General features: G+C 39.7%; 1 long non-coding RNA gene across 5 annotated transcripts in view; it reads left to right on the forward strand.

Annotated features, from left to right (window-relative positions):
- Window positions 1-1,560: 1,560 nt before the first annotated feature.
- The window catches only part of LOC123585709, a 95,604-nt gene continuing 78,651 nt past the window's right edge, over window positions 1,561-18,513 (forward strand). For 3 of the 5 annotated variants that reach the window (XR_006706381.1, XR_006706384.1, XR_006706382.1), the window contains exon 1: window positions 14,715-14,805. This is a non-coding gene — a long non-coding RNA (uncharacterized LOC123585709). Of the gene's footprint in view, window positions 1,967-14,714; window positions 14,806-15,171; window positions 15,444-18,513 lie in introns of those variants that run through there. The other 2 variants (XR_006706383.1, XR_006706385.1) reach the window with 2 other exon arrangements.

Consider the following 18,513-nt stretch of genomic DNA (forward strand, 5'->3'; position numbering starts at 1 on the left):
AACCTGTTTGGTTATAAAGTCAGCAAGCAGGCTGTCTCAAACATGGAAAAATACACAGAAAGTAGTGTTTAGAATCTGGTATGAAAGATACAGAATTTGAGAGACTTTCTTGGGAAAACAAAACAAAACAAAACACAATACATTTGACATTGAAATTCTGCCAAAGAAATGAATGAAGATCAAGAATTTAGGACTGGTAAAAGAATCAGAAATGGACACTGGACCCATTTTTAAAAAGAACGAAGACGAAATAATGAGGAGTATTGCAGTTACAGCACACAATGTGATGGTTTATAACCTGGCCAAGTAAAAATATAAGCAATGAACAATAGAACAGGGAAAAGTGTAGGTGGGAGGACTAACCAAAGTGTATCACTTCATCTTTCAGAGCACAGTCAATTCATGCTGTCTCAAATTAAACCACATAGTTTAAAAACAAACAAACAACGAAACAGCAGCAGCATTTCCAAAACCTTGATTTTTATAATCTCTGTGTTTAACCTAAGAGCCTGCAAGGCAAGGCAGCCTATGTGTGCCAGATTCACCTGCAGCTATGTTTTGGTTTTGTAAGGTCAGTTCAGCGTTTTTAACTATTTTAAAATATGAATGTTTTTAGGTGGGGGGTGAACTTGCCAGTTAACCCCAATTTCCATCGTATTTCACCCTTTTAGGGATCTGCCTGGCTTTGCCTGTGGGGGACTCTTTAGGAACCAAAATCTCTTGTGAAGAATTATGTGTCTGAACTTCAATCATTCCTAGTGTAAGATGAAATAGTAATTGATCAATAGATATATTCCTCTCATTTGTTTTGTAAAACAAGGTATTTTTCTCTGGCACAACAAATGCCATTTTCCCATATGTTAGAATGACATAAATCTGTCTCTTGGCAAATCACTGTTTCCTTAACTTGGCTGTCACCAGGCCTTGACTCCAGTGGCAATCAGAAGTGATACAGAGTAACTTTCCTGAAAGATCCCTTTTACCACATAGGAACACTCCTGGGAAGCTTCTCCTTAGGTGGTGTCTTTCTTCTGCTATTTAAAGCCTTAGGGCTTAGCTGTTGTCACCTGCCAGCTATTTCTTTGGGTCAGTTTTAACTTTCAACCCTTTAAATAGAGTACGGATTGGGACTGAAAAGGAGCCAGAAGGAACAGCTGATTGGCTGTGAAGGCCCCGTGGGGAGGATCTGACACCCGCCTTAGAGGCTGAGCTGGTCATTCTAAGAAAAACTACGTGGGTGGCCCCAGGGGCTACTCTGATGGCTTTAGAACTGGCATCTGATGGGCACTGGAAGGACTAGTCCTCCAGCAGGAGACTAGCGAGCGGGCACTGCAAAAAGAACTGCACAATTCTTAAGTTAGTATTTCTTTTCTTTTCTTTTTTTTAATGTTTATTTATTTTTGAGAAAGAGATAGAGTGCAAGCAGGGGAGGGGCAGAGAGAAAGGGAGACACACAGAATCCAAAGCAGGCTCCAGGCCAGAAACTGTCAGCACAGAGCCTGACGCGGGGTTCAAACTCACGAACTGAGTGATCATGACCTGAGCCGAAGTCGGACATTCCACCGACTGAGCCACCCAGGCGCCCCATAAGGTAGTATTTCCACATCCAGGTACTTCATCAGATCTTCAGCCATTTGCGATGGCAAAAGACACTACCTTAGAAAGGCGAAACTAGCCTTTTATTTAAATTAAATACTGCACTAATCAAGAGAGAGATGCCTCTCACTCTTAGGTTTCTAATTTATAAATATTTCCATATTTGGAAGGTGTTCCGTAGGAGAGAATAACGGCTGGACCGTTTAATGGTAGCAGTGAGAATGGGGGGGGGGGGTTCATACTGACCTGCTCCCCCACCCTATTCTCATGGCTGCCATCACACAGGCCACAGGAAAGGAAGACTCAGAGTTTGTTTCCTGACTGGATGTGGGAACAGAAAAGGAATCAAGCTCTGTAACTTGAACAACAGGTAACATGAACCATGGACAGGTTGAGGGTTTTATACACTTAACACAAAGCGTTCTCACTTGCACACGTACTGCTTTGGTAGGGAATACCGTTGCGGGCAGAGCATCTCCTTTAGTGAGAAGATGTTTCTCTGTCTTAGCAGTGCTTACAACGACAACTCTCTTAGGATAACCTCTGAAAGCCCCGGACAGATTACCAAGTACAGACAGACCCCTTGTACATCGCATTTTTCTCATGGAAAAAGGTTCATGAATGTGTGTAAAGCTGGTCACCATTAACCTATTGGTTGACTTCAAAGCTCAGCACTGAGAAAGGTAAATTGCTTGCTACTAAAATATTCAGGTATATGGAGCCGTCACCCTTTCCGCCATGTGAGGACACAGCAAAAAGACAGCTACCTATGAGCCAGGAAGTGGGCTGTCACCAGACAGTGAATTTGTTGGTGACTTGATCTTGGACTTTCCAGTCTCCAGAACTGTGAGAAATACATTTCTGGGGGTGTCTGGGTGGCTCAGTCAGTTCAGCGTCTGACTCTTGATTTCAGCTCAGGTCATGATCTCGTGGTTTGTGGGACGGAGTCCCAAGTTGGTCTCTGTGCTTGGGGTTCTCTCTCTTCCTCTCTCTCTGCCCCTCCCCCACTCTCTCTCTTTGTCTCTCAAAATAAATAAATAAATAAATATTAAAAAAATACATTTCTGCTGTTTATAAGCTATCCAATATATGATATTTTTGTGTCAGCAGCCTGAATGCACTAAGACAATACAGATTTCTTTTTTTTTTAAACATTTTTTTTTAACGCTTACTCATTTTTGAGAGACAGAGAGAGACGGAGCATGAGTGGAGGAGGGGTAGAGAGAGGAGACACAAAATCTGAAGCAGGCTCCAGGCTCCAAACTGTCAGCACAGAACCTGATGCAGGGCTCGAACTCACTAACTGGGAGATCATGACCTGAGCTGAAATCATAGATGCTTAACTGACTGAGGCACCCAGGTATCTAAGTGTAGTATATCTTAGGTCTTTAAATACTCTTTATAAATGCAATTAAATTCAGTTACACATTCTAAAATAAGGGGAAACAATGAAAATTTCAATAAATAATAAGGTTAATATGCCAATTTCTATAATATGCCAGATTGTCTTCAACATTTTCAAACAAATTCAAACACACAAAGATTTTCTTGATATTTGTAAAGCTTAATTCCCAAACTTAACACAAAAGAATGAATAATGGATTTGGTTACCTTACCGTCCTTGTTCTTATTTCACTGTCTTCTTAGTGTTATAGAGTCATTTGTCCAATGAACAGATTTACCAACTCAGTTGGGTTGGGGTTACCGGTTCTTAACCCCCACCCTGCAATTGGGTTATGAATTAGATCAGTGGTTCTCAAACTTTTTGGTGTCAGGATCCTTTTATACTTCTAAAAATTATTGAGAACCACAGAAAGCTTTTGCTTATGTGGTTATAACTGTTAATATTTACTATAACAGAAGTTAAACCTAAGAAATTTAAACAATATTTTTATTGATTCATTTAAAAAACCAATATTAGGGGCGCCTGGGTGGCTCGGTTGGTTAAGCGACCGACTTCGGCTCAGTCACGATCTCGCAGTTTGTGAGTTTGAGCCCCGCGTCGGGCTCTGTGCTGACAGCTCAGAGCCTGGAGCCTACTTCAGATTCTGTGTCTCCCCCTCTCTCTATCCCTCCCCTGCTCACGCTCTGTGTCTCTCTGTCTCTCAATAATAAACATTAAAAAAAATTAAAAATAAATAAATAAATAACCAATATTAAACGCGTTACATTTAATACATTTTAAATGTATTAAACGCAATACATTTTTATGGGAAAAGACCCTGTTTTTTCCAAAGCAAAAGAAATTAAAAGAAAATTAAAGTGGCATTACTTTACAATGTTGCAAATCTTTTCCTGGCAAATTCCACTGGATACTAGTGAGAGAATGAGAGAGAAAAAGGCCAATAATTTGTTAGTATTATTACGAAAATAAGTTGACCTACTGGAGCTGCTTGAAAGGGTCACTCTCAGGAGTCTCTGAACCACACTTTGAGAACCGTTATGTTAGATAATAATGAGTTAGATGACCAAGCCAGGACCTGAGTGTTATACACCAGGATAATTCACCCAAAGCCACGGGTTAACTTGCTGAGGTTTCTCTCACAGTTGACTTGCCCGCTGTGTCAGTGGGGGGTGAGGGGCAAGTCTATGCCTTTCATCACGTGTCCCCTAGGCAAATTTTAGATTTCATCCTTACTTAATTTTGTTCAACTTTTAATCACCTGATCTAGGAATGATTGGGACTTACTGAACTCTGCACTATTTCACCTAGATCTTAATAATCCCCTTTGTTTTCTAGTTAGACTGTACATTATTTTTTATATTTTTCTTTTCTGCCAGTTGACCGCAATTCTTTAGGCAATTTGTTACTAGGGCCCTGAGCCCAGTTTTCTTGCATGTAAATAGTCAAGCATCTGGACACCACTTAACCGTTGTTTGTTTTCACAGAAGCTGGATGACCCCTTGTTAGAGAAATTGTCAAAGTGGCTCCTTCACTAGGCGGGAAATTGGGCTAGATCAATGATCTCAAAGTTCTTTCCATTTGAAGATTCTATGCTACTTTTGCTTTCTCCTTGCAACCCTGAAAAACGCGAGCTGCTCTGAGGAACACTGGAGGTCATGACCTCTGCTTGCTTTTTTCATGTTCAGTCTCTTCTTTGTCCTTCGTTGAAGAGACTCAGTTGTGTTAGAGCATTACTGTGTCCAGTTAAAAAGACATAATTCTCTGGATTCTTTGCAACCAGGGATGGTCTTGTGACCTAGTTCAGGCCACTCCTAGTTGCAAATGATCCAAAGACTCCAGAATGGAATATACAAAGTGAGATTTAAGCAAAAGGCCACATGATGGTGGTTCAGAGAGAGTGATTATTCCCCTTATAAAAAAGAAGCACACTTAGGAAATAAGTGTCTTTTTACTTCTGCCTGTCTGGAACATAGATGTGATACCTGGAGGTAGTGTTGGGGCAGGGGCTCTCTTATGCCCATAAAGAAGAAAACCACATGCTGAAGACTGATGAGCAGGAAGCCAAAGGAAGCTGAGGCCTTGAGAACTTTCTCAAGAAAATGTGTGAAGCCTGGTCTGCCTCCTTCTCGACTTCTTGATACAGGAGTAAAAGAATCCTTTTATAAGGCACTGTAATCGAGTTCCTGTTACAGGCAGGCTACATTTAATCTCAGTTGTCCAATACATTCACTATTTGTGGCAGCTAGTGCCTTAGTCTGTCATCTGACCACTTGAGCATTCTTGACAAGGTTAATACCATGGTACAGTGTAAAAAAAAACAACAACAAAAAAAAACCCTGGCTTTCTATCACTAGCTATGTGACCTCGGGCATGTTCCTTAATCTCTTTGAGCCTTAGTTTTCTCATCCATTGAATCCAGACTATGATTTAATATCTCCCGGTTATTGTGAGGATTAAAAGAGGTAACAGACAGGGACATGTGGGTGGCTCAGTCAGTTAAGTGTCCAATTCTTGATTTTGGCTCAGGTCATGATCTCAGGGTTGTGAGACAGAACCTTGCATAGGGCTCCATGCTGGACATGGAGCCTGCTTAAGATTCTCTCTCTCTCTCTCTCTCTCTCTCTCTCTCTCTCTCTCTCTCAAAAAAAAAAAAAAAAAGAAAGAAAGAAAAAAGCAAAAAAAGAAAGAGGTAACAGACAAACCCCCTAGCACAATGTCATGTGGGTCAAAATATGTATTCAACAAATGCAGGCTCCATTTCTCTTTTCCTGTTACAGAAGAAAATTAGTTCTATTTGTTCTCAATGGCAAATATTCGAGACGTATCTCTCACTAGTTTGAAGCTGAAAACAAAAATGTAACAGGATTTTGGTAAGCTAATGCCTAGGCAGATATTTGTACAATAAGCCAGGTAGGGTAGGGTTGCCGGTGACAACTGGCAGTCTGCACAGATGGGAAAGGTGGGATACTGATCATCTACTGAAGCACCGAATGGTGACCACTTTGAAGTGCAGGATAGTAATAAAGATGATGATGATGATGATGATAGAAGGTAGTATTTCTTTTTTTTAAAACATTTTTTAACGTTTATTCATTTTTGAAAGAGAGAGACAGAGCATGAGCAGGGGAGGCGCAGAGAGAGGGGGAGACTCAGAATCCGAAGCAGACTCCAGGCTCCCAGCTGCCAGCACAGAGCCTGATGCAGGGCTCGAACCCGCGAACAATGAGTTCATGACCTGAGCCGAATTTGGACACAAACTACCATGCCACCCAAGCACCCCAGAACCTAATAATTCTCTTTTATTAAAAAAAAATTTTTTTTAATGTTTTTAAATTTATTTTTGAGACAGAGCATGAGCAGGGGAAGGGCATAGAGAGAGGGAGACACAGAATCTGAAGCAGGCTCCAGGCTCTGAGCTGTCAGCACAGAGCCTGACAAGGGGCTTGAACTCATGGACTGTGAGATCATGAGCTGAGCTGAAGTCGGACACCTAACTGACTGAGCCACCCAGGAGCCCCTAGAACCTAATATTTCTTAAGTACCTACTATGTGCTAGTTGCTATGGTGAAGGCATTGCTTCATTTCCAACACTCAAGAACTGTAAAGTAGCTACTATTATCTCCAGTTTATGGATAAAGAAATGGAAGCTTAAAGAAATAAGTTGTCCAAAGTCACCCAGTGCTAGAGTTGGGGCTAGATTCCAACTCTGTCCAACTCCAAGGTCGTGTTGATGACAATAGCCTATTGATAAGATGTAAACTAATGGTAAGCTGATTGTGAGAGCCTATTACATGCATCTCTTCTCAACTCTGAGCTCAGTGAAGTCACATAGGTAGCTTGAAATCAGCCCCAGTAAGATTATTTACACCACAGAAATTGGCAATTGCTACACGTCACATCTGTCCCTCCATTTCCTGCTCTGAGAACTGGTTGTTAAACATTTACCAGCACACCACTGGATGGAATATAGCCGCTTTTGAAAGGCTATGGATCAGGAAACAGTGAATCTGGTGGATAGCAGATATTAAAGTATTGAGTAAATGAGGACAAGAAAGCTTCTTGAACATTTCTCGAGTCGTTTGCCAGGCGAGATGGATTCCTACGAACAAAAGAATAGAAGGATCCTTGGGGCTACAGAAAGGGGCGTCAAGCCTGAGTGAGGGTCTGAGAACCTCACAAAAAAGATACAATGTACATTTCCCTATTATCCCAAGGTTTTTCTTTCAAATGCCTTCTCTGTGTGGGTACTTCTACGTGTCACATAAAGAAACAAAATAGAATCTCTTGGTGACACACACATATATACAAATAATTACAATGTAATGTGAGAAAAAGTAAACAATCTGTGCACATATGTTTTTTGGTGAAGTGGTGATTTGTCATAACTACTGTGAATAACCCGTTTGGTGCTTCACAGATCTTCTGAGGGGAAAACTCTTTTATTAGGATGGATTATGTTCATAAATCAAGGCTCACGTTGCACAACATTGTCATTGTGCTGTCTCAAGCCGTGGTGTAAATGTGCACAGCTATGGAGACCAAGAGCACCCTAACAACATCTCTTTGTCCGGGTAGGTTGGTAAAGAAGGCCAGCGTTAGCTCTTTGAAGTTGACTTTCTGTCCCTCTTCAGTAGCCTTCATGTTCCTAAGTGTTCTCTGCAGGCCATCAAAGGAGAAAGGATCCGGTATGTCACTTAATGTTTATCACCATGCTGATTCCGTATTTGTATGTATTGTGAAATGATCACCATAGTAAGTCTCCTTAACATCTGTCACCATACAGAGTTGTGATTTTTTTTTTCTTGTGATAAGAACTATTAAGATTTACTCTATTAGAAACTTTCAGGGGCATCTGGGTGGCTCAGTTGGTTAAGCATCCGACTTTGGCTCTGGCTCAGGTCATGATCTCACAGTTTGTGGGTCTGAACCCCGCATCGGGTTCTGTGCTGATAGCTCGGAGCCTGGAGCCTCCTTCAGATTCTGTGTCTCCCTCTCTCTCTGCCCCTCCCGCGCTCATGCTCTGTCTCTCTCCCTCTCTCAAAAATAAATAATAAACAACAAAAAAAGAAACTTTAAAATATGCAATACAGTATTGTTAATTATAGTCTCCATTCTGTGTATTATATACCATGACTCATTCCTAAAAATGTTTTATTTATTTTTGAGAGAGAGAGAGAGGGAGAGAGAGAGGGAGCAAGCAGGGGAGGGGCAGAGAGAGGGAGACACAGAACCCAAAGCAGGCTCTAGGCTCTGAGCTGTCAGCACAGAGCTTGACTCAGGGCTCAAACCCACGAACTCATGACCTGAGATCATGACCTGAGCTGGAGTCAGATGCTTAACCGACTGAGTGACTCAGGCACCCCAATGACTTATTCCTTTTATAACCACTTATAAACCATTTATAACCACTTATAACCATTTGTACCTTTTGACCCTCTTCGCCCATTTTGCTCAACAACACCGCCCACCTCTGACAACCACCAATCTGTTCTCTGTATCTATGAGTTTGTTTTTTTTCCTTGAGCACTTCAACATCTATTATTCCTCTGATTGTGTACAAAATATTGACACATTTTCTTTAATGGAAAAAATGATTAAAATAGAAAATCTGCAATATTTTTTGATTTACTAATTTACTTATATTTATATTACTACATATTTTTTCAATTTCTCAACAATTTCATTATTCTTTCTTTTTATAATTCCCTTGAGCATCTATGTGGGTTTTTTCCCCCTAAGGTTTTTTATTGTTTATGAGAGCATTTGCATTAAACAGTGATAGATTCTGAATTTTCTGTACTCTCTCTCTCTCTCTTTTTAACCTCTTATTACCATGTGACAGGCTTGGAATTCAGTAACACTGTGATAAAACAACTCTGGTTGTTTATCTTTCAAGATGGGGAAAGGCTATTGAAAATCTATTCCACACTCACTTCCCCCGTGAATCTGGTAAGATTTAAAACCCACCTTTTTTATGATCAAGTATTTTATCTCTAGTGTCTGAAGGATCCTTGTGAATATTGTATCTTTGTTTCTCAGAAAAGAGTGAAGAATTAGGCTGGTCTCTTGCTGTATAAAAAGTGATTTCCTCCCAGAACAGAATGTTTAGGGGAGATAACGGTTTTCAACCTCAAAGCTATATATTCATGTCAGGGACTTAATGTCTGGGTTGTTAGATACAAGCAGAATGATAAAGATAGCTTCCCTGAGTTACATTCAGAGGAAAAGAGGATACTGGCTTTAAATTAGACCAGGGATGCTCTCCAGGCGAATTTTTAAAAACATGGTAATAGGTCATTCTAAGTTTGACTCATTCCATTGCTGGAAAGTCCCCTTTACTATCTCGATGAGACACTTTAATTTCTTTGAAGCTGTGGATGATTTTGGAGTTGCTATCACTCTTGTATAACTACCCCTCGTGGTTCCACAGGTACTGTAGAAATGAACAAACAAGCCAGCGCTGGGGTCAGCCTGACCAGCATGTGGCCAGCACTTCCCCGCCTTCCAGATGGTCTTACAGGTGGGCCAGCTGGCCACTTCTGGCATCTTCTGATGGCTACTGGAAATGGACCAAACTTCATCCATCAGGGTATCTAAGAAGCAGACTGATTTCCATTGTTTAAATTTTTACATTCAGATTCATATTCCCTTAAGGGCCATTTGTCTTTTTGCCTGTTTATAAGTATTATGCTGGCCTTTTCATTCCTTGAAAAGCTCAGTAAATACTTTTTTGGGGGGGTGGGGGGTGGGGAATAATGAGTTGGCTTAAATAGGCTTTTATTATGAATAGAAGTAGAGATGCATTTTTCCCTGGCATGGCTTGGACAAGCTGTTGTTATCCCTAATAATTTTTGTTATATATTTTGGAGATTTAACATTTTTTAAATGGCTGAACCCCAGATGTCAACTGTCCCCCAGGACAGCTTCTGTTTTCACTTCATGTAAACCTATACACGGGATTCAACACCATTATGAAGTCTTCACAAAATCCACTTGAAGGATGGTGGTTAATGTAATGAATTTGAATCTTTGTTCTGGATGTGGAATCTTTACTATCTTCATTAACCTCTCTGCCTCAATTTCCTTATCTCTAAAATGGACATGATAAAATAATACCTACCTCACTGAGTTGTTGTCTGGGTCAAATAGAAAAATTCATATTAAGTGTTCAATAAATTGCAACTGTTATTAGTGGGCCATATAGATTTAAAAACTTTTTATTTTTTAGTTTTTTTTTAATGTTTTTATTTATTTTTGAGACAGAGAGAGACAGAGCATGAGCAGGGGAGGGGCAGAGAGAGAGAGGGAGACACAGAATCTGAAGCAGGCTCCAGGCTCTGAGCTGACAGCTCAGAGCCTGACGTGGGGCTCGAACTCACAGACTTGAGATCATGACCTGAGCTGAAGTCAGACGCTTAACTGACTGAACCACCCAGGAGCCCCTTAAAAAACTTTTTATTAAGGAATATTTCAAACACGTGTAAAAGTAGAGAGGAAAGTACAATGAAACCCCCTGTACTCATTTCCTAGCTTCAGTGATGATAGCTTTATGGCCAGTCTGATTCATCTTATTTCTTACTCTTCTCCCCAGGATTCATTTGAAACAAATCTCAGATTTTGTGTCTTTTTACTTGTAAATATTTAAGTATAGATTTCTAAAAGATTAAGAAAAGCATCCTTTTTAAAAAATAACCATAATACCATTATCACGTATTAAACCTAAGAAAAATTCTTTAATATCAACTATCAAACCACTGTTCAATTTCCTAACTTTCTCACAAAGATAATAATTAAAAAAAAAATCCGTTTACTTGTTTGAATCTGGATCCAATTACGGTCCATACACTGCAATTCTCAATATGTCTTGAATCCTTTTTAATCCATAGTTTTTCTTACCCTACCTTTGTTTTTTCCCTATTGCAATTATGGAAAAAACCGGTCATCTGAATTTTGCTAATTGCTCACCAATGGTGTGTAGCCTTTTTTCCTTTGTCTCCTATGGTTCTTGTGAACTGGTAGTTAGATCTCCAGGCTTTGTCAGATTCAGCTTTGAGTTTTCAGCAGGACCGGTTTTCATGGGTCATGTGATCCTTCCATCTGGCCGTGTCTCCTTGTAATGCCAGCGGCCATTGATGGTTCGTGCCCAGATCCTTTCATTCATTTGGGATTGCAGAATGGTGATGTTCTAATTCTGTTATTTATTCTTCATTTCTTAGCTGGAATACTGTTTGGTTACACAGTGTACAGTTTATATAGGAAAGGCAGGATAAATGCTTGGTTATTTCCTTTTATCAGTTTTCGAAAAAATAAGCTGTCTCACTAGTATCCGCCAACAGTGACCAATAGGTTTTAATTTGCTTTATTCTCTTTATAAACTAATGAAATAAATGTCTTTGGTGTATTTAAATCCTTTGCTGTTAGAATTCATACTGATGCTCAGTGGTCTCACCTTTGGTCAGTGGGAGCCCCTTTAAATTGTCTCCAGAGCCCTTTAGGCAGGACTCTGTAGTCTCTGGCATTCTCCGTTGTCTGGAATGACTAGATGTTCCAAGCTCACCTTGTATTCCTCTGCCCCTAGAATTAGTTCTTTATAAATAGAAGCCCTTATTCCTTTTAGTGGAAAGAGTATTTCAAGGTCACAATTTGGGTACGAGGGTGCTCATTGCTACGTTTTTGGCCATTCCTTTCAGAATTTTTCATCAGACAAAGAGAAAATGCATCATTTTCAAATTCATGACTATAGGATTTTTACTCAACCTCTTTTATTAAATTTATTTTCTTCTTTTCATACCAAGAATCTCATTTCTCATTAATGTTGGAAATAAGAGAGTTGGAACATCACATAATAACTCATTTGCTTTATCCCAGGTTATATACATGACAATCGCAGATACAAACAGTATAAACTTCAACACCTCCTTATTAATGTTTTTGTTTGTTTGTTTTAAATAGCTCCTCTCATCCTTGGGCTATATCTCACAGAGGATGCCACTCAAATCACTTTGTTTTAAAGTCACTTAGAATGGCTTCTTTCTGATGGTTATATCACCAACTAGATACACATTTGTTTCCTTTCATTTTTTGATTTTAAGGATTGCTTTTCCTTACGAATTATTTAAACATCTACATGATCCCCAAGTTAGATCTCCCAAACAAGACCCATCTTAAGAAGTCTAATTTGTTTGTTTCTTCTCTACCTTATTTCCTCTCTACTTTCCCAGATAGGTATTGTTGTTTTTACTTTATGGTTGTCTTTTGTTGTTTAAAAAATATAATTATATATATTTATTAAATATAAGCGAATATATTTGTATGCTATGTTCTCATATGAGCTGTAGCATAGTATACAAATTACCTAAATCTTGCTTTCTTCACTTAACCATATATTCTGCAGCTTTTAATAGATTTTTATTAATGAGTTGATAGATGCAGGAAATGTAGACTTAAAGGCAGGCGGACAAGAGATTTTTTTCCCCAGTGTTTCTCTTCTCCCCGCCTTTTTCCCTACACCAACAAGTACACTGTAGCCTCCAGGCTTCCGACTTTCTAGCTTGCTCTTTTTATTATGCAGATCTCTTTAGGACTCACCCCCTCCTGTTTCCTCCCCTGCCAACCCACACCCAGCAAAAACTCCAGGTACCAGGATCCTACTGTTGGAAGCCACTGGGATCATTTTGAAAACAAAAAACAAAAAACAAAAAACAAAAAAAACAAAAAAACCCAAAAAAACCCACAACAGGCCCACAATGGAGTCATATATGCTAAGCTCCATGTTACCAAACAGACTTAACTACAGTTTTGGCTCTCCCAGAAATGGAATCTTCAACCAGTCAATCAGGAATGGCTTCATCAGCACTAGTCAGGTAATCTGTCCGATGGATAAATCTCTGCCATCCCCTAAAGGAAAGTCATCTTGCAAGAACCAACTTCTCACCTGGTATAACTTCCTTATTTTTCTTCTTTCTAGCCATATAAGTCTTTTGTATAGCATTTCAGAGGTCCTTTCTATCTGCTAGATTTCATGCTGCCTGATTCATCAATCACTGATCTTTAAAATTTACTCAGTTGAATTTAGTTTTAACAGACTATATATAATACATATATATGTATATATATGTGTATATATGTGTGTGTGTATATATATATATGTATTATAATATTAGCCTAGCAGAAAAAGTTTTCAAGATGGACAAGAGAACTGAAAACTATTGGTGTGAGTGGATCCATTCTTAACTGGAAATGTTAACAAATTCTTAAAAATGTTAAGACATTTTTGATCTTTGGGATGTGTAACTGCAAAACACAATTTGGAATATCCATGTAAAAGAAGAGGTCTTATTGGTTGGGAAGTAGGAATATTGTTCTTTAAATGAATTCTGTAGAAAGAAACCCAGTTAAGAATGGGTCCACTCACATCGGTGGTTTTCAGTTCTCTTGTCCATCTTGAAAATCTTTTTTCTGCCAAGCTCATCTGGTTTCCATCCTAAGCAGGAATTACTTGCTCATCTCTATTTCAGTGCCATGAACACGCACTTCCTACATTTGGAATGTCTTCTGTTTCTATCCACTGCTTCTGTCAGCAGTTGGCTAAAAACTCAGATTCTGTAGGAAGCTTATCTGACCAACTCTCTTAGGATCCTTTCTCTATTCCACTTGCCTCAAGTTCAGTGTTGCCAGATTTAGCAAGCAATAATACAGGATGCCCAGTTAATTTGAATTTCAGATAAATAACAAATACCCTGTTTTCTTCTTTTTAGCATGAGACATGCTTATACTAAAAATTATTTGTTGTTTATGAAATTCAAATATTACTGGGGGTCTTGTATTTTATCTGGTGACTCAGGTTTAAAGATCTTGAAAAAAAAGTAACCTCCCAACCTCGTTACACTTTATTATGTTGCTTTCACATTTTTCCATGAGTTATTTTATGTGTATATTTTGCTTTCTAAGTAGATTATAAACTCCTCGAAAGTGGAAACTGTCTTTTGTTTTTGTAGCCTCCTCCTCCCCATCGTGCTCCCCACACATCATGTTTGATGAATGAATACATCCAGGGAGCTTTGTTTTGGGTTAAAGAGAAAACAACCTGCATCCTTGAGAGAAATCTTTGACTGAAACATAAAATACTGTAAAGCTGAGTAAAAATTATTTTTAGAACCAATCTAAATTTCTAAGGCTGATTAGAGTACAGTCAGAAGTTATTACCGTATTTTCTTCTCACAAAATTACACCATTATCTCATCTGTGATACACATTTTTATTACATTTTGTAGCTGCTTCTTGCTTCACTTAAAAAAAAATTGTAGCAGCAGTTGCTTTCCATGGCTTTAATCACTAAGCCACCACAAACGACTGCCTTATACCAGATTCACTATCTGCCACGTCATAATCTGTGTTGGTAAAACTCGGGCCCTTTTGAATCAGCAGAGGGAGCCAACTTCAGTTTTGACTTCTCTCTGTGGTTTAAGAATTAGCTGACTTCTGGGGCGCCTGGGTGGCGCAGTCGGTTAAGCGTCCGACTTCAGCCAGGTCACGATCTCGCGGTCCGTGAGTTCGAGCCCCGCGTCGGGCTCTGGGCTGATGGCTCAGAGCCTGGAGCCTGTTTCCGATTCTGTGTCTCCCTCTCTCTCTGCCCCTCCCCCGTTCATGCTCTGTCTCTCTCTGTCCCAAAAATAAATAAACGTTGAAAAAAAAAATTAAAAAAAAAAAAAAAAAGAATTAGCTGACTTCTAAAAGTTCAAATGTAGAGGCGACTATTTGAAGGCCATTTATTTGTTCTCAGGATTGACAATGTGGGCCTAGAGGTAAGACGCTAACGAATTCAATAACCAGTATCAGGTTTTACGTTAACAATGGAGTGGGGCGCGATTAAAGCTAGTACCACGGATTGCGGTTATGAAAGCAGTTTAATTTGCTGTTAATTCTCTGCACAAAATGTTCTGGTGTACGTCAGGGTTTTGACATTTTAATCTTGGGTTTTGAAAGAACTGACAAGATTGCAAAGAAAAAACAGAAGGAAGGGGCAATGGCTGAGGAGTGTTTCGTCCCTGGGACAGTCGCGAGAGGCAAACAGACAAAAAAAAAAAAAAAAAAAAAAAAAAGGAAGCTGGTTTGAAGGGTGGGGTGGGCACCGGAGGAGGAGGGGGAGGAGGAGAAGGAGGAGGAGCTGTTCTTTTTATCTAAAAGGAACAAAAAGGGAAGTAGTGGTAAAAAGGAGGAGAAATGGTGTGTCTGGTGAACCTAATCAGAGGAATTCTCAAGCAAAGAGTAGTTTGGGGCCTGTGGTAGGAAGAAAGGAAGTAGGAACAGAGTAAGAGGAGCCCTTTTTAGCCCACTTGGAAGGCTGGAAGGGGCACTGGAAGAGAAAGAGCGGTAGCTGCTGCTTCTGAAGTCATTGTGAGCTAGAAAGGAGGGCCCTGACCAGGACAAGCTGGAATTAAGGGTGGGTATAAAGAAGACTGTCGAAAAAAGCTCTGGTAAGAGGACAGATGGACTCAGTTTGAAAAAAGAGAAAAAAGGGAAATTATTTTATTTAAAATTTTTTTTAATGTTTATTCATTTTTTGAGAGAGAGTGAGAGAGAGAGAGAGAGCTAGCGAGCATGAGTGGGGAAGGGTCCGAGAGAGAGGGAGACACTGAATCTGAAGCAGGCTCCAGGCTCTGAGCTGTCAGCACAGAGCCTCATGTGGGGCTTGAACTTACAAACTGTGAGATCATGACCTGGCGGAAGTGGGATGCTTAACCAACTGAGCCACCCAGGCGCCCCAAAAGGGAAATTATTAGAGAGTTACATTGTAGAATCTATTTTATTTTAATTTAATTTAATTTATTTCAGGGAGGAACATTTTTAATTACCATTTCAAATTCTTTAATGGTTGTTAATTTGTATTTTCTTCAGCCTATTTTGGCATTATATATGTATATATATATATTTAATTTTATTTTTTATTTTTTAAAAATTTACATATAAATTAGTTAGCAAATAGTGAAACAATGATTTCAGGAGTAGATTCCTTAGTGCCCCTTACCCATTTAGCCCATCCCCCCTCCCACAACACCTCCAGCAACCCTCTGTTTGTTTTCCATATTTTTGAGTCTCTTCTGTTTTGTCCCCCTCCTTGTTTTTATATTATTTTTGTTTCCCTTCCCTTATGTTCATGTGTTTTGTCTCTTAAAGTCCTCATATGAGTGAAGTCATGATTTTTGTCTTTCTCTGACTGACTAATTTCACTTAGCATAATACCCTCCAGTTCCAACCACATATTTCACTCGTTTTGATTGCCGTGTAATACTCCATTGTACATATATACCACATTTTCTTTATCCAATCATCCATCGATGGACATTTGGGCTCTTTCCATCTTTTGGCTATTGTTGGTTGATAGTGCTGCTCTAAACATGGGGGTGCATGTGTCCCTTTGAAACAGCACACCTGTATCCCGTGGATAAATCCCTAGTGGTGCAATGGCTGGGTCGTAGGGTAGATCTATTTTTAGTTTTTTGAGGAACCTCCATACTGTTTTCCAGAGTGGCTGCACCAGCTTGCGTTGTAGAATCTATCTTAAGACAATTATTTTTTTGTTACTAAATTTAAAAATTTAAAAATCTTTTAGGTTTTTTAGAAATCTGTTATGGAAGGCTGTCATCTGAGGTCTCTTCTATTTGAGCATATAGGGCCACCATCAAAAAATTTCCCCTTGGGGCGCCTGGGTGGCGCAGTCAGTTAAGCGTCCGACTTCAGCCAGGTCACGATCTCGCGGTCCGGGAGTTCGAGCCCCGCGTCAGGCTCTGGGCTGATGGCTCAGAGCCTGGAGCCTGTTTCCGATTCTGTGTCTCCCTCTCTCTCTGCCCCTCCCCCGTTCATGCTCTGTCTCTCTCTCTCCCAAAAATAAACGTTGAAAAAAAAAAAAATTAAAAAAAAAAAAATTTCCCCCAAGTGATAAAGAGCTTTAATTAAAATATCGCCTGAGGGGTGCCTGGGTGGCTCAGTCGGTTAAGCGGCCGACTTCAGCCAGGTCACGATCTCGCGGTCCGTGAGTTCAAGCCCCGCGTCGGGCTCTGGGCTGATGGCTCAGAGCCTGGAGCCTGTTTCCGATTCTGTGTCTCCCTCTCTCTCTGCCCCTCCCCCGTTCATGCTCTGTCTCTCTCTGTCCCAAAAATAAATAAACGTTGAAAAAAAAAATTAAAAAAAAAAAAAATATCTCCTGTAAGTTCACCACCCAGATATAAGTAACATTTTGATACTTACCCTTCTGGAAAATGCATGTGTCCACCTACAGATAGAATGGATATGTAATCAGGCAGTGGGATCACACTGTATGTAATCATGGTAGCAAGCACTTGCCAGGAGCTTAGGATATGCTGGGCCCTGTTCTCAGGGCTTTCCCTGTAATACTGCATTGAATCCTCACAAAACCCCAGTAAGGTAGTACTTTTATTCCCACTTTAGAAATGAAGCCCAGAGAGGTTAAGAAACTTGCTCAAGATCACACAGCTAATAGTTGGGGTGTGATTCCAGACCATTTGATTCTGGATGTGTTTCTAACCCTTATAACCATCTTTCATGTTAGTGCTCTGCAGTCTGCTTTCTTTTCACTTAAAAATAATGTATAAGGGACATCTTTTCATGTCAATATAGATCTTCACCATTAATATCACATGTATGTACTCAATCCTCTTCTGATGGGCATATGGGTTGTTTCACGTTTTTTTGCTACTGTGTACATACATCTTTGTTCATTTACTTTTTGAAATAATATACTTCTAAAAATGGGATTTTTTTTTTTTTTTTTTTTTTTTTTTTGCGGGGGAGGGCATTGTGAACTCATTGTGAACTCACTGTGAGAAAGATTCTCAATGAGCATTCTACCAGCAGCGGGCTCTGAAGGCTTGACAGCTAATCTTGGAGTTGGACTCCCAAGCCAGAGGTTCCCTGGTGCCACCTAGTGATACTATCTCTAAATTGTAGTAGCAGCATTTTGAGATCATTCAAGAATGAACACTCCAGGAAGGATTTTGAGCAAAATGTTGTTCAGTTTTCACTATTGTAAATAATACTGTAATTATCCAAGTTACTCATATTTGAGATCACTGTTTTAGTGAATAGAGTCATTAACAATTCTTTACATCGTCACAAGGTATAAACATATTTTTTTTTTTGTCTATCATAGAATTTCACTTATATCTTGAATCAAAAAACAAAAACAAAACAAAAAAAAAAAAACCCAAACAGAACAAAGCAAAAACCCAGACTTACAGATACAGGGAATAGTGATTGCCAGAGAGTAGGGGAGTTTGGGGGGGGTGCAAAATGGGTGAAGGGTATCAAGAAATATGAACTTCCGGTTTTAAAATAAGTCATGGGGGGGTGCCTGGGTGGCTCAGTCAGTTAAGCGTCTGACTCTTGATTTCAGCTCGGGTCATGATCTCAAGGTCATGGGATTGAGCTCTGAGTTGGGCTCTGTGTTGAGCCATTGAACTGAGCGTGGAGCCTGGTTCAGATTTTCTCTCTCT

This window comes from Leopardus geoffroyi, chromosome C3 (assembly GCF_018350155.1).
Source record: "Leopardus geoffroyi isolate Oge1 chromosome C3, O.geoffroyi_Oge1_pat1.0, whole genome shotgun sequence".
In the NCBI taxonomy this organism is placed as follows: Eukaryota; Metazoa; Chordata; class Mammalia; order Carnivora; family Felidae; genus Leopardus; species Leopardus geoffroyi.